General features: G+C 45.9%; 1 long non-coding RNA gene across 1 annotated transcript; it reads right to left on the minus strand.

Annotated features, from left to right (window-relative positions):
- Positions 1–216: 216 nt before the first annotated feature.
- On the minus strand, positions 217–7422 carry LOC143137594 (uncharacterized). Its single transcript, XR_012990036.1, has 3 exons — positions 7309–7422; positions 6901–7111; positions 217–481 (listed from the first exon to the last, which is right to left on the minus strand). It is a non-coding gene; the product is annotated as an uncharacterized LOC143137594 (long non-coding RNA).
- Between the last annotated feature and the right edge of the window lie 3123 nt (positions 7423–10545).

Here is a 10545-nt window from a genome sequence, read left to right on the forward strand (position 1 = left end):
TTAACTGCTGAATACCTGATCTCAGACAAGCAGGTTCATGGAATACACCAAAGATGAACTAGACAGAGACGTGCTTTCAGTATAAAAATAACAGTACTTTATTAGGCTATGATGCAATTAAAAGAGCCAACCGTTATGACAGAGGCACCATAGGTGCGAACGGTACGGACGGGCCTAAAGGGGAAGACCACGACTGGTATTGGCTGTTACCAGGGACAATATCATTAACAATGTACAGGACAATACTGATTCGCTGTCAAGGTAGGTTACCTGTCCGGGATAAGCGTGAAGTTCACCAACCGTGCTCTGGACTCTGGTGCCTACAGTCAAATGCATACACACACACACGCACACACATAGGCACAACCACTACAAGCAAGTGATTCAATCAATATTGTGAGGTGCAGGTTACCACTACAATACGCGGTGCAGTGTGCAAAGGCGGATCCAGGAACCTCTTATGAGCAGCTGCTCTAGTACTCTGAAAAGGGGACAAGGATGAGGAGGTTGTTATTACTAACCAGTTAAATACAGTATACAGCTGGGCAAAATCTTAACCGGGCAATGCACACTACTGGAACAGCCAATACATCAGTCGGAGGGGGGGGCACTAGACGGAGGTCACGGCAAAATAGCCAAACAAAAGAAAGAAAAGAAAATATAAGGAAAGGCAACTGTACACTTAATTTAGGCAAGGCAAAGCAGCAGGAGCAATCTGCCTGCAGACACAAAAGCATTAACATTAGTGCTTGATAGACATAGGCACAGATAACATCACGTCACAAACATTTCATCCCAAACATTCTTTTCTTCTTCTTTTACCTCAAGGTGACCCGGAAACCACATGAAATGACAGTAGAAAAGCAGCCCTTGCATCAGTCTTCACAATCCTACATCAGTTGTTACACACAGCATATTCATTAGATATGTTTCCATTATTAAGGTTTAACAATTAACAAGAACATGCATTACATCAGGGCAACACACTCATTTTGCATTGCGTTGTGTGCCAGGCTATTGGTTCTAACACACCGGTTCTCCTGGTAACACAATAAACCTTTACCTTGTGGATGTCGCGTCTTAACGCTGTACAGCTACCCGGCGGGTGCCTTGCCCAAGACCCTCGGTAGTACACAGCACGACTACCCGGAAGCGTCTGGCAATCAGTCCGACACCTATTTCCCAATAGCCCAGTGTTAGATAAACATAACTAGATTCTTAGCTTGCTACATTATATAAACGTTTTCACATACCTTGGTTGCACAGGGGAACGCGTATCCAAACAGTACAAGGCTGTAGTTTTACCTGGACGCCAGGGAATCTCTCTTAGCCCGACGCTAAAACTATTTTATAGAAACTGGCCTAGCCGCCAATGAATTGTTAGCCACTCAGCAGCTAGCTGGGCACCATGACGTCAGGGGGCTACCGTAGCTGCGGAGGGAAAAACTTCACGCAGACTGTTATCCTTCTGCCGGTTACACTCTACCCCCCCCATTTGTTATCGGCGTCCAGCCGATAAGCTCAATAAACCATAGACCCCCCTTCCAAGAAAAACAAGAAAAGAAAACTAGAAAAAAAATGCAAAGAGGTAACCTAGTACCAAGGACGGAAAACCGTTGTCACTTTATTGCTAGACCCAAGTACTTGAGAGTTAGTAGCCCTATTTGCCCTGCTCACCATTGGCACTGGAAGGTGATGTGGGTTGGCGTGTCGTCCTGCATTGGTCCGAGCTGTCCTCCGAGGAGCCACTGCGCTGGCTGGTATCTCGTCTATGACGGGAGCAGGGATGGGGGAGTCAGGCAAAGCCAGCAAGGGGGCACCCTCAGGCGAAGTTGTAGCAAGTTGGGTGGGCGGAACATCTTCCCGGGATCGGACAAGGACCCATTGGCCAGGGGTGTCACCATCTGCTGGCTGGCTTGTGTTCACCTGCAGTTCCACAGGCCTGTCTGGTGTTTGTGGGCCCTGGTCCATGTGGGCAGGCTTGAGCATGGTTCGATGTACTTGACGTACTTTGCTTAAATCCTGTGTTGGGGCCACGGAGTATACCACTAGGCCTGTCGCGATATTCAATAAATCAATTAATCGCATGATAATTAAAATTAGCTCGATAATTTTTCTGGCCGAGATAAATGCCATTTGCATGCTTGTTTGTTTTCCTCGTCTCTCTCTCGGGTCCTTAGAGTAACGATGAGTGAACCCTCATGTCAGTCACTTATCAGTCGCATGGTGTGTGGGGAGGCGGGACTACTGGCGTAGCCTACCACAGAGTGCAGCTAAAGAGCCGCGTGAGAAGGATCCGGTAGGCACTAGGCAGAGAGAAAGCTAGTTGCGAGTTCGAGACAAAAAAGATGGAATAGGTTTCTAAGCCTAACGCGACAGCTGCAATGTGGGAGCATTTCGGATTTAAAGCGAATGCCCGTGGTGAACCACTGCACGTGTGCGAGTCGGTTTGTCGCATTTGTTGGAAAACAGTCGCAATTAAAAGCGGCAACACAACAAACATGCATATGCATCTAAAATACAATCATCCGCTGCAGTTTTCCCAGTTGGGGAAAAAAAAACACAACAAGTGGGCCGTCTTCCTCTTCCCGAGGAAAATTCTCAGAACGACAATATTATCGCTTATCGCAATAATTTCTGAGACAATTTATCGTCCAGTAAAATTTGTTATCGTGACAGGCCTATATACCACCCCACCAGGTGGAGGTGCACGGATGACCTGATGGACCGTGGCGCCCCAGGCATCTTGGATCTTCGAACGGCCTCTCGTTGTATGGTCTCTGATGTAGAAATGCTGTCCTTCTGCCAATGGCTCACTCCAGATTTTCTGGTCATGCCGTTCTTTTCTCTTGGAGGCAGCAGCTTGCAAACGCTCCCTGGCATTCTGGAAGGCCACATTAAGGCGGAGCTGTCGGGAGAGAGCGTCTGCATTCCTGTTAGTACGACCAGGCCTATACCGGATGGTATAATTGAAAGCAGCAAGCTCAGCCTCCCACCGCTGTTCAGTCGCTCCCAGCTTGGCAGTCCCCAGATGGCTTAGGGGATTATTGTCCGTCCAAACGGTGCATTGTTGGCCCCACAGATATTCCCGAAACTTGTCGGTCATGGCCCACTTCATTCCAAGGAACTCCAGCTTCATCGAGCTGTAGTTCTTTTCCGCTGGACTGAGACTACGACTAGCGTAAGCGATTAGCCGGATCTTTCCTCGCTGCTCCTGCGATAGCACTGCTCCGAGACCGATGTGGCTGGCATCCACCTCCAGGATAAATGGTAGGTTAAAATCAGCGAATGCCAAAGTGGGGGCACTCACTAACCTCTGCTTCAATGTCTGGAAGCTGGTCTCAGCGGCATCGGTCCACGCCCCCTCAAGCCGTGGCCCTCGGCCCTTCCGGGTCTTGGTGCCGGCCAGCTCTGCCACCAGCCGGTTTAAAGGCGCTGCCAGCTTGGAAAAGCCCTCAACAAATCGCCTGTAATATCCTGCGAAACCAAGGAAAGACCTCAGGTCGGACACGGTGGTGGGACGGGGCCACTTAGCCACTGCGGACACCTTGGCCGGGTCAGTGGATACACCTTCGCGGGATACAAGGTGGCCCAGATACTGGACTTCCTTCTGGAAAAAGCAGCATTTCTCCAGCTTGGCTTTTAGTCCCTCCTTCTGTAGACGGCTCAACACTAGATCCAGACGATGTATATGTTCTTCTACACTGGAAGAAAAAACAATTATATCGTTCAGATACAGCAACAGGGACTGACAATGTTGTGCTCCAAACATTCTCTCCATTAGCCGTTGGAAAGTGCCTGGAGCGTTACAAAGTCCAAAGGCCATGCGGTTAAATTCGAATAACCCAAAAGGTGTGCAGAAGGCCGTCTTTGAACGGTCTTGTTCGGTTACAGGTACCTGGTTATACCCGCTAGCCAGGTCCAGCGTGGAGAACCACTGAGCCCCTGATAGTGCATCCAAGGACTCCTCGATGCGGGGGAGAGGGAAGGCATCTTTCCTGGTCCTGCTGTTGAGCTGCCTGTAATCAACACACATACGCAGGCCGCCACATTTCTTCCGTACGATCACAATGGGAGAGGCATAGGGGCTACTACTTTCTCGTATGACCTGGCGGTCTAGTAACTGTCGCAGGTGGGCCTTAACTGCATCATAATCAGAAGGGGGGAGACGCCTGTACCGTTGCCTGACTGGTTTGTCGTCCAGCAGAGGAATATCATGGGAGATAAGATTAGTACAGCCCAGGTCACCTTCAAAAGCAGAGAACACCGACTCGTGTTTTAACAGGAATGCCCTTACCTGTTCTTGCTCAACCTCCAATAGCGCTGACAAATCAAGGGACTGAATCTGCTCCCTCACTGACTTAGGCCTGGCTTCCCCATCAGAAGCCTGCATGCTAGCCACAACAGCCTCTATTTCTGGTGGGTCTTCAGAAATCCCCACAGGGAGGCCCTCAACAGTGGCATGAACAAGCAACCCTAGCGAATGGCGGGGGTATAATGTAACACGTGTAAACCCCACGTTGACTACGGGGATGAAAGCTGTTCCTTGTTCTACGCGAACTAGCGCAGGTGAAACCAGGAGACCACTAGGTAAGGAGCCGCTAGCCGGTTCCAACAGGACAGCAGGAGCATTACAAAAGTGAGGAGAGCAGGTGGCTGCCACCAATTTTACCGTGCCTCCAGGTATATGAATGGGTCTTCTACCTCTAATTTTAGCTACACCAGTTTCAGATGGAGGAGAGCTGAGCTGGATCCGATGACAATGCTGCAAGGCCTGCCGCCATGGGAGTGAGGCATGAACTACCGGTGGGAGATCGAACAAAGACGAACCATGTTGGCCAAATAGTTCCGCATAGCATTCGCGAATAACATTCATTCCAAGCACACCTGGAACAAGTGGAGGGGCGAGTTGACCTGGGGGATCTTTAACCACTAGCCAACCTCGTTGGGGGATTACCTTCCCCAGCACTTCAACCGTCAGCTCCGCATACCCGGTATAGGGTATGTCTAGACCATTTGCGGCCCGAAGCTGCAACCAATTACACTGTTGAAGTTTATCCTTGAAGTGTTGCGCAAAGAAACTCTCTACCAGGGTAGATACCATAGACCCTGTGTCTAAAAGACAATTGACAACTACTCCCCCTACTCTCACAGCTACCTTCGGGCACTGAGCGACAAGGGAGGTTACAGGGTGGCTAAGAGTGTCCTGATTCTGAGAGCCGCTAAAGTCCCCTCTCAGCGTGTGGCTCTGCACGCTGAAGGGAGCTAGTTTTCCGGCTGAGAAACTGAGACAACATTAGCCTGAGCTTGGGCCTGGGGGATGTGACTAGGAGCCACCACTCTCTCATTATCACACTCTCGTGCATAATGACCAGGCTTTAGGCAACGCTTACAAATGACTGTGGACGGGCGACTAACTGGAGAGGGGCGACTGGAGTAGGCTGGGCGGGCTGCTCCTTGTAAAGTAGTTAAGGCATTAGTTAAGTGGTTGATCTGTTCTTGTTGCTTCAACAACATGGACCGCAGCTCGGCCATTTCTGAACTTGCCATACTGACAGGTGGTGAGGCTCTGCCTAGCTGAGTTTTGGAGTATTGCATAGCGCAAAGGGAGGGAACTGAATGGCTCCTACCTCTATTGAAGTCACTGGGCCTGCCCTCCCGCTCCCACCGGATGGCGGCAGCACGCACTTCCAGCATGGACATCCCTGCGGTCTGACGGACAAGTCTCTTCAACTCCCTGCGGAAGTCAGAGTCAATGACATGCTCTGTAAACTGGTCACGGAGCAGCATGTCAGACTGGGGCACTGAGTCAGGGGAGACCTGTTTAACTTTATCCATCAGAGAAAAAAGAGCATGCGAATATTCTTGTAAAGATTCACCGTTCAATTGTTTTAGAGAAAAAAAACTTTCTTGCAAAGCAACATAAGACTAGGAGCATCCATAAAGTTCTTTCAGAATATCTGCAATCTTTTCTGGGTTTTCCCGATCAGCTCTTGGCCTATAACGGATTTCATCTTTAGCCTCCCCATCCAGATGATCAAACATAAAGTAAGCTTTGTCAAGTGCGCCCAAATGTCTAGTACGTGCACAAACTTCCACCTCTTCCACCCACTCAACAATGCCAATACCCACCCTACCCCGAAATACAGGACACTTCCGTTCCCTAGGAAGATAAACCAGTCGTTCATGAGAAACAGGGTTAGTAGGGTTAGCAGAATAGTCTGGCTGAGGCGGCTGTGGTTGCCGTTGCTGTTGCAGGTGGTCGTTGTCTGCCTGCAGCTGACGAATCTGTTCTCTCAGCTGTTCCACTTCCTCCATTGCTGCAACAGAACAATGCCCACGTTACTGGAGAGGCGGTGGGGTAGTCAGTGGCCCTCCAACTGCTCCTTCAGGTCCCACGCCGTGCCCACTGCTGCTTTGCCCTTAAACTATTACTATGCCTTTTAAATCAAAAAGTGTACATGAACAGAAAAAAAACAAATAGCCCAAAGAATAAAAGACACGTCTCTGTGTGTAATAATCCTGCCGACTACGCCACTTTGTGACCTTGTGAAACTTTGACCAGATCTAGGCTTAAAGGTTCTTGACTATGCCACCTGGTGCCTCTCACACCAAGATATAATTTGCACATTAACTGCTGAATACCTGATCTCAGACAAGCAGGTTCATGGAATACACCAAAGATGAACTAGACAGAGACGTGCTTTCAGTATAAAAATAACAGTACTTTATTAGGCTATGATGCAATTAAAAGAGCCAACCGTTATGACAGAGGCACCATAGGTGCGAACGGTACGGACGGGCCTAAAGGGGAAGACTACGACTGGTATTGGCTGTTACCAGGGACAATATCATTAACAATGTACAGGACAATACTGATTCGCTGTCAAGGTAGGTTACCTGTCCGGGATAAGCGTGAAGTTCACCAACCGTGCTCTGGACTCTGGTGCCTACAGTCAAATGCATACACACACACACGCACACACATAGGCACAACCACTACAAGCAAGTGATTCAATCAATATTGTGAGGTGCAGGTTACCACTACAATACGCGGTGCAGTGCGCAAAGGCGGATCCAGGAACCTCTTATGAGCAGCTGCTCTAGTACTCTGAAAAGGGGACAAGGATTAGGAGGTTGTTATTACTAACCAGTTAAATACAGTATACAGCTGGGCAAAATCTTAACCGGGCAATGCACACTACTGGAACAGCCAATACATCAGTAGGGGGGGGGCATTAGACGGAGGTCACGGCAAAATAGCCAAACAAAAGAAAGAAAAGAAAATATAAGGAAAGGCAACTGTACACTTAATTTAGGCAAGGCAAAGCAGCAGGAGCAATCTGCCTGCAGACACAAAAGCATTAACATTAGTGCTTGATAGACATAGGCACAGATAACATCACGTCACATAGCATAACAAACATTTCATCCCAAACATTCTTTTCTTCTTCTTTTACCTCAAGGTGACCCGGAAACCACATGAAATGACAGTAGAAAAGCAGCCCTTGCATCAGTCTTCACAATCCTACATCAGTTGTTACACACAGCATATTCATTAGATATGTTTCCATTATTAAGGTTTAACAATTAACAAGAACATGCATTACATCAGGGCAACACAGACTCATTTTGCATTGCGTTGTGTTCCAGGCTATTGGTTCTAACACACCGGTTCTCCTGGTAACACAATAAACCTTTACCTTGTGGATGTCGCGTCTTAACGCTGTACAGCTACCCGGCGGGTGCCTTGCCCAAGACCCTCGGTAGTACACAGCACGACTACCCGGAAGCGTCTGGCAATCAGTCCGACACCTATTTCCCAATAGCCCAGTGTTAGATAAACATAACTAGATTCTTAGCTTGCTACATTATATAAACGTTTTCACATACCTTGGTTGCACAGGGGAACGCGTATCCAAACAGTACAAGGCTGTAGTTTTACCTGGACGCCAGGGAATCTCTCTTAGCCCGACGCTAAAACAATTTTATAGAAACTGGCCTAGCCGCCAATGAATTGTTAGCCACTCAGCAACTAGCTGGGCACCATGACGTCAGGGGGCTACCGTAGCTGCGGAGGGAAAAACATCACGCAGACCGTTATCCTTCTGCCGGTTACACAAGGAGGTAGCTAATTTCGGGGCATTGTTTCAGTCGTTTTTAATGGCTCAGGTTTTCAAAAGATAATTTCAAAACCGACCTCAGTAAAATCTTAATAATATTAATAATAATAATTAAAAAAAAACAAGTTTCAAAAGGGCATTTTCGTTGATAAAGGGCAAACTTCCTAGTGCTTTAGCACCACCTAGTGTCTATGTATGCACGCCTATGCTAGGGTGTTTTTGTGAATGTACCCGAGTCAAATTTTCGTGAATGGGAGTCGTAGGGGCATTAGCGTAGGCTACTATTTTGATGCATCAAAATCGCTATTTTAAAACACTAAGAAGGCTCGACACAACGTGAAACTTTGATCGAACTATCATCAGTGTCTCTACACATGAACTTGAGCATTGAGAACATTGTTAGTGTACACAGTTTACTAAAAAGAAAGGTTTTGGACAACTCACTCCTTGACTGGCATGATGGAAGCGAGCAGAAAACCCAAGTGAGTTGTTCAAAACCTTTCTTTTAGTAACTCTGTGTACACGAACAATGTTCTCAATGCTCGAGTTCATGTGTAGACACACTGATGATACTTCGATGGAAGTTTCATGTTGTGTCGAGCCTTCTTAGTGTTTTAAAAATAGCGATTTTGACGCGATCATGTATCAAAAAATAGTTACCATTCAAAATTCCATTTGACCCAAAAACGACAACACGGACAAGCTTGAAAGTGGCGCTTCAGACATAATTATGCTTTTTAAAGTTTGACTCGTGTACATTCACAAAACACCCTAGAATGCATTTTGGCGAGAGTTAGGCTTTCAGAGAGAAGTTTATGCTACGATGTGCTAGGAGTCCAGAACTAGTGTCAATTTTGATGTGTGACGGCTCCTGTAGTTCTAAACGAGGCAGTGCTTGAGAGGTTGGTTGCTATATAACTCCTTACCACTAGATGGGAGAATTTCTTACACAGGGGGGCTTTAATATGTGTTAATAGTTAACTAAATGTCTTTTTGGCACTAATTAACAGTTATTTCTTACATCATTTAAATGTTAAATGTTTATTTACAAACTATGTGTTAATAGAAAAGTTAATGACTTATTATTATTTAACTAATTGTTATTAAACTGTGCTTCTGCCTATCCCAATATGAACCACTCCCCATAGGACCCTTACAATAGATAGATAGATAGATAGATAGATATAGATACTTTATTGATCCCGAAGGGGAAATTCAAGAAAAAAACACGGAGCTACCTTAACATGCCGCCACTCTTGTCGACGCCAGAAACGCTTGCAATAAAGTTGGTTAAGCTTAATTAATATATTAGTAGTATATAGCTATAAGCGTGGGGCCCCTTATAATAAAGTTGGTTGAGCTTAATTAATATATTAGTAATATATAACTATCAGTATGGGGGACCCTTATAATAAAGTTGGTTAAGCTTAATTAATATATTAGTAGTATATAGCTATCAGTGAGGGGCCCCTTATAATAAAGTTGGTTAAGCTTAATTAATATATTAGTAATATATAACTATCAGTATGGGGGACCCTTATAATAAAGTTGGTTAAGCTTTATTAATATATTAGTAATATATAACTATTAGTCAGACAGTGAAGGGACTGAGACCAAAACTGGCTTATCACATTTATTCCTTTAGGAAAAGTTAAAACAAAACATGCCTTCAGGCACTGGCATACATAAAACATCATCTGCATAAGCAAAATAAAAAGAAGTAGTTGAATGGGCTATATTACATGCATGATTCCTATACCATCACTGTCAGCCCTACTAGCAAGGGAGACGTGCGACATGGAATGTTCAGGTGCACAGAACGAGTTTATTAATATTCTGAGACTCACTAGGCCTAAACACTCACAGACGTAGACCATACGGAGATAATGCATAAACATAATGCTAAACTAAATGTACATTCATTTCCTGCTAGACTGAATTGCACTTTCCATGCGCACTAAGCTAAACTACACTGAATGCATGGAAAGTTGCTAGCGGAGTTTATAGCTACGTTAGACTCGTGTGTATGAACTCGTGGTCATAATGAAAACATTAATAAACATTCTCTAAGTTGCTAGAATTGCACCCAAATCCTAACAATACATGTAAAGTAATATAATACAGGTGGTATATCGAAGTTTTCAACTTAAACAACATTTTACAGTTACAAAATTAAAACAAAGTGGTGAGTGCTTTACACAGTCAACCTACCCAATGCAAAGCATACCGCTTCTGATCAGCTATGGCAACAATACAAGGACAAAACGCAGCAGAGCTGCAGTATATCGTTTCTCCAAAGGGGGCTCCAAAACACCAAAACTTAATAAAGCTGCTTAATTACGGCGAAAATCACATAGGCCTACAAACACTAAACTACATTTCTAACTCTGTTACACCCCCTCCCCTGAATTTCACCAAATTC

The sequence above is a fragment of the Alosa pseudoharengus genome, unplaced genomic scaffold, assembly GCF_046254945.1.
Source record: "Alosa pseudoharengus isolate Yale_2024_CS ecotype anadromous, Long Island Sound unplaced genomic scaffold, YU_APseudo_1.1 YU_APseudo_1.1_scf_1, whole genome shotgun sequence".
In the NCBI taxonomy this organism is placed as follows: domain Eukaryota; kingdom Metazoa; phylum Chordata; class Actinopteri; order Clupeiformes; family Clupeidae; genus Alosa; species Alosa pseudoharengus.